Source organism: Ischnura elegans, chromosome 11 (genome assembly GCF_921293095.1).
Source record: "Ischnura elegans chromosome 11, ioIscEleg1.1, whole genome shotgun sequence".
Classification (NCBI taxonomy): domain Eukaryota; kingdom Metazoa; phylum Arthropoda; class Insecta; order Odonata; family Coenagrionidae; genus Ischnura; species Ischnura elegans.
In genome coordinates this window covers 57365276-57371275 of record NC_060256.1, presented here as the reverse complement: position 1 = coordinate 57371275, position 6000 = coordinate 57365276, and the positions used below count along the sequence as shown (strand labels likewise).

At 37.3% G+C, this 6000-nt stretch overlaps 1 protein-coding gene across 2 annotated transcripts in view; it reads left to right on the top strand.

Moving 5' to 3' along the window:
• The first annotated feature begins 1017 nt into the window (after nt 1–1017).
• The window catches only part of LOC124168517, an 87819-nt gene continuing 82836 nt past the window's right edge, over nt 1018–6000 (top strand). For both annotated transcript variants that reach the window (XM_046546843.1, XM_046546842.1), the window contains exon 1: nt 1018–1146. The gene's annotated coding sequence lies outside the window, so the exon portion shown is untranslated. The remainder of the gene's footprint in view (nt 1147–6000) is intronic.

Genomic DNA, 6000 nt, shown 5'->3' with positions numbered 1-6000 from the left:
TACAGAAAAAACTGATGGGGTGCGCAAAATATATCTTGAGTTGTCTTTGCTTTTATCGTAAAAAAATGATCATGTCAAGTGCAGAGTATAAAAAATCTTATTTAAAGTGATTGTACACATGTAAAAGACAATATCGTCTTATGTTATAAAAAAGTTACAATAGTGGTTTTGTAATGTTCGGCAATACGGGCAGACCCGCAAGGGGGGGGCGCCGCCCCCCATGTGTATCGGCACTGGCAGGAGTGACTTTTTTAGTTCAGAATGTTTTCATCAATACGTGCAGTAAAGTTTTCGCACTTTTGATAGAATATTCGAATGGAAAAGTGTAGTAAAAGAGGAGGGAATTATAGGTCGTAGGGAATAAGGTGAAAGTTGTGCAGAAGAAAAATAAATAGGGTTAATCAAAAATCCTGTTTATTTTCTAGCCATACTTCCTTGTATCGCACCACGCCCGCGAACGACACTCCGAGAACGCTAGCAAAAATAAAACCAAACATCGACACGCTCGTCATAAATTAACAGTGTCAAAAATCGCGTCGATTGATTGAAATTTTAAACCAATAAAGATTATTGCAATTTGAAAGTACATGTTTCATTTTATTTTATTTATATGGTGGTAAAGTAGTTGTATATTGTAAAGTGATGGAGTATTGTTGCTCTCCAGACGATGTGAAATCGATTGCATTTAAAAAAAAAGGTTGAAGAACCCTGCTTTATTGAAACATTCGTGGCCACGTCCATGAATGCATTTGATCGGGGCGCCCGTACATCAACAACTCCTATTCCCAAGGAGCAGTACCGACCTTGAGTGATATTTCCCCTCTCCTTGCCCGCCGATTGCCCGTTCCAATGGTTCCTCCCCCGCCTACAGCCGCGGGGAACAAATATAATCGGATCGACTTGGGTGCGTAACTGCTTCCTTAATGGTTTTATGAGTCCCTCCCTCACTTCTCCGTCGGGAGCCAACGGCCGCCTAATGCCACCCGAAGAGCAGGGACATGAGGAGACTGAGGAGCGGACGCAACAGGTCTCGTAGGAGCTGCGCTCGACTGCGGAAGATGTAGAAGACGATTTGAACAGAAAACATCATTTGTGGATTCAGTACCACCAGGGGATTAACTCGACGATGGTGGGACACTTCACGAGGTATGTCTGTACACTGATGGGAACGTTCATCCGTAATTCATGGAAATAATTCGGTATGGTCAACTGTGGTGACTTTGGGCCTTTACAGGTTAACTTTTGCCCCGAGACGTAAAAATACTCATAGTTACGAATTTTTGAATTGAGTTATCGACTTAGCTCTCGCATCAGTCAAAAGGCAGCAGAACTGGCTTCACTTCGCAATTACTTTGGGTAATATTCCCATGGTATAGAAGGACTTTTGAACATTAACTGGATATATTTACATTTCTACATTGCGATACAAAATGATTTTTCCTAGCTGGAATATTTTTTTTATTTTTTATTTTTACCCGAATAAAATAAATTTACAGATTAAAATCAAGGAGCACTTGAAAACAGTAAACTAAGAGGCATTTTGTGTGGGATACCCTTGTTCCAACTCATGGTTTAGAACTAGATTTGTATACATTTGTTAGATTGGGCCAAAATCCTGGTTGTAAAAATAGTCCAGAGATTGAGAAACAACCTTAAATTGTAGGTGCATGATATCTCAATAATTTTAACCACTGTCTAGTCATTTTTTATTAATTAAAAATTATATATAAGTTTTTTCCGATTAATCATGAAAATTTGGGCCAAAGTTAACCCATTTCACATTATATGGAAGGGAAAAATTAGATAATATACTATCAACTACTTTTTAAACTAGTCATGTTCTCTCCGGAGTGTTGTTTGGTTAGAACAATAAATTAAAATTACGCCGAAATTTCAAAGAATTTATTCACCTACACAGGTGAATAAATTCTTTGAAATTAGTTCATTTTAGGTAAAACTCATTAAAGCTGCGAATAATCTGTCATTTGAAATATTTTGATATTCAAAAGACAGAACATTCGCAAATTGAATGAATGTTACATAGAAAAGAATAAGCGCCGATGAAGGTGAATAAATGCCTTGAAATGTCAGCGTGATTCCGAAGAAAGGATTTATTTTTAATGACCAGCACTCCAGAAAGAATATAACTAACTGTAAGTGAAAAATAAGTTACAACTAAAATACAGTCCTCTTCATTCAATCATTTTTTCACAAGTTTATTATAAAATAAAATTCAAATTTTACCGCCCAATTTTAATGAGTTTAAACGCCACTAGAGGTCATGTTCAGGGAGAACCGCTACTTGATTATGCATATTGTACACCGAAGTGTTAATAACAAAAAAACACGCGATATCGACGCAAGAGATTGGAGAGTTGAGGAGTAGCCGCAACTCAAACGGTAATGGGCTCGTTGACGAATTTTTCATCGATTCGATTGTGGTAAATACTGAAGAATGGTCATAGAAGCATAAAGTGACGTCAAGCAGTTAGATTACGAAAAGCGCGGGAGAAGCATAATAGCGAGTGTATCTCGTGTGCGTGCCATAAAATGTTTACCTCTCCACACTGAAATGGATCTTTCATTTTAAATCAGTCGAACTTGCTGATTCATTCCTAATTTTGCGTTTAAAATGTTTGTATGTGTACTGATAAGTTCAGGCTTAATAGTGTGAAACCTTTCCATTATGGAAATGAAAGAATAAATCTTTTTTAGGTCCACTGACTTATTTAAATAGGCACGATTCGGGTTTCATAACGTAGTCATATTATAACATAGTTATCTCATGACATAGTTACATAACGTACTCGTAATACCTAAAGATGTAAATATGTTATGAAACCAGGGTCGTGCATATAGGTAAGGGAACCTAACAAATTTTATTATTTTATTTTCCATAATTTATTTATGGGTTTATTCATTCGAAGAGTTTTCCTAGACTTTATACGTGATAACTATACTTATAAAAAAATTATAAGTAAGACATAGTCCTTAGTTTGCGTCCAATTTATTTAACTTCATCCCTCAATGTTATGATTTATTTAATAAATTTGTAAAGTAATTCTTATTAACAAAATATTTTGTATCACATTGGGAAAATTTCTGCTTATTTATTTATAGAGCCTAATTTTTTCATTTCTTCTACTCGAAATTAGTTATATTTACGTCATACTTAAGACAGTATAATCTGCAATTTCCTTAGTGATCCCTTAATTTCACTTATTTTCCACCACCGTTCTAGTACCTCTTCATCACTGTGCAACGGCTTCGCGATTCTCCACGACGATTTTCATGAAAATTTCCCTAATCCAACCATTTAGATGCAATCCTACGTCATTCTCTTCCATGAGGCGTTTCTGAATTTTGATCATCACATTTTCTTATTCACGAGTGTGGGAGGGTTGAAGTGAGGTCGAAGATCATTTAGTCAGTGTAGACTTGCGGTCACAGTGAGAACTTCGAGTAAAGTAAGAGAAAAAACATCTGCGAAGTTTTGCAACGAATCTATTAATTTTTCGGGCTTTTACCGCGTCAGTTGCGGTAGTGATGACAAAAGTTTTGGTAGCATCATGGCCAGCATCTTTAGATCGAAGATGACAGATTACAGTTTTAGCCCTTATTATATAGAGCCTTTTCCCCCCCAGTTCTTTCCTGAAACTCTCACATATTGGTTCGTATTTGTAACGTCTTCTAACTATGAGGGAAAGAGGCTTTTTAAAATAAGGGAAAATACTCTCAAATAGCATCTGGCAAATGACAACTGGAATAAAACACAATGTACAACATTTATATTAAACCCAAATTAACCTATGCACCACCATCTTAGATAGGTCATCCAATAAATAATAGAAACTTTGAAAAATAAATACAATAACGACGGAATGTTTACGTTCAATAGTCAAATTAATATGCTGGAATAATAATAACGAAAGGGCTTAGCAATGAGCAGGCATGAAATCAATCTGGGAAGTAACAATACTATAGGATATTGTCTCGAGGTTAACGAACAATATGCAAGCAGTCATAAAATGGAGTTATGCCTTATACTGAACGGATATGAATTCTTTGCGAATTTCTCACGCCAGTATTTTTACAGTTTCCGGTTTTTCCCTTATTTTAAAAAACTTAGCCTATTTTGGAATCACTCGCTAAAAAAAGTTAAAAATCATAATTTCCCTCATAAAAAATGAATGAAATTCTCGAGACTACAATGACGAAATTCTCCAATAATAAGAGGGCCCTAGGAAGCTAGGGGGCACAAGTGCAATTTTTATAATTTCGGAGATAAGTGCAGATAATGGTTGGTGTGGTACACTGTATTATAGAGGCAAAGGGTTACAAGTGAATAATGAATCTGTATGCACCTATATACTTACCAGTAATTCACTTGCATCCCTTTGCCGCAACAATATTGTGTACCATACTCAACTAACTATATTCTGCAATTATCTCGAAATAATAAAAATTGCACTTGTACCCAGTGGCGGATCCAGGATAGGGACGAAGGGGGGGCTAATTAGGAGGTAACCTCCTAGTAGTAGTGAAGTTCCGAACAAAATTACCATTCTTTCTGGTGTAAATTGGATACCCAAGGGAAGGCTATAGCCCCTTTTGCCCCCCATAATATCCTCCACTGCTGTACTCCTCTAATTTTGGGGTTCTCATATAGAGTTACATATCCAAAATATTTTCAACAACATACAACAAATTATTTATCATTCTGTTAAAAAAATTCCCCTCATTCGAGTGATTTCCTAACCTCTTCTATGAATTCATGTGAAATTCGTTTTCCTAAAGTTGTTCCAAGAGCTTAATGAATGCGACTTTTACCTCCAATAGGATAGGAGATGATAGGAAGGGAAGAAGGAATTTCAAAACAAACTCCGGTGAATGTAGTAGGGGGCATTCAATTTCATTGAAAACGTAAAAAAAATGTCAAAGTTGGCAACGAAAATCGTAAACAAGAGCCCACCGTTGTTAACCTCCCTCCCACGACCACCGGAATTCATAGATTAGACGATGATGATGATAATTGGAGGAGGCGACGTACAATTAAGGTCATTTGCGCCATATAAAAGGGTAGGGAGGGACAGGGGAGGGAAACCTGGCGTCGATATTAGCCTGGTCTTAACGAAAGGCTCCAAGGGGATCACTGCTTGACATCCCATCCGACGGTCGGAGTGCTGTCCTCGAAGTCGCATCTTACAAGGCACCCAAGGAGGGTTCGAGAACTCTAAGAAAAATCTCTGTCATCGCCGGGATTTGAACTCAGGTCCTCTCGGTGAGAGGCCAACATGAAGTCACCACACCAACCCGAACCCCTTTAAAAAATAAACTTTTCCAGTCCCAAAATTGCTTGCGCACTACCTTAAGCTTTCGAATGGATATTGTACTGCACACCCAAGTTGAGCGCTAATTTTATAAATACTCTTGAGTCATGCGGATAGAAGAAAGCAGAAACTTAAGAGAAGTCTGTTGAAAGGCTACTGCGGCTACACTTTAAGGTAGAGACAATTTGACCATGGCAAAGAAACTAGGTAGGAAGATAACAGGAGGTAATGGAAGGAAAACAACAATACGGCCGTGAAGAGTGTTTGCGAAGATGAGGTGTGGAAGAGATAAGAAATATCCTTTTCAGGGGAAAAACATGCAAGTCAGGAAGCTCATGAACAAGTGGTCGAAGTGATGCCATTACTCACAAGACAATCATCAGCGAAAGGTCGTAAATCAATGTAAATAAATATACAGGATGTTTCAGGAGGAATCCACAATACGAAGTTGGTAGGGGAGACAATTTTAAGCATTTTTTGTCCATAAACATTGAGTCTTAACTCCTTAGTTACTGAGCTATGACAAAGCAAACTTTTTTTGAGACACTTTAATATTTGAGCTAAATTAAACGAGAGCTGTGAGTGAGTATCAACAATACGATTCCGCAATCTTAGCCATTTTGTGATTAATCGTTTCAGACAACTATAAGAGCACATTTTCGTCCAACCT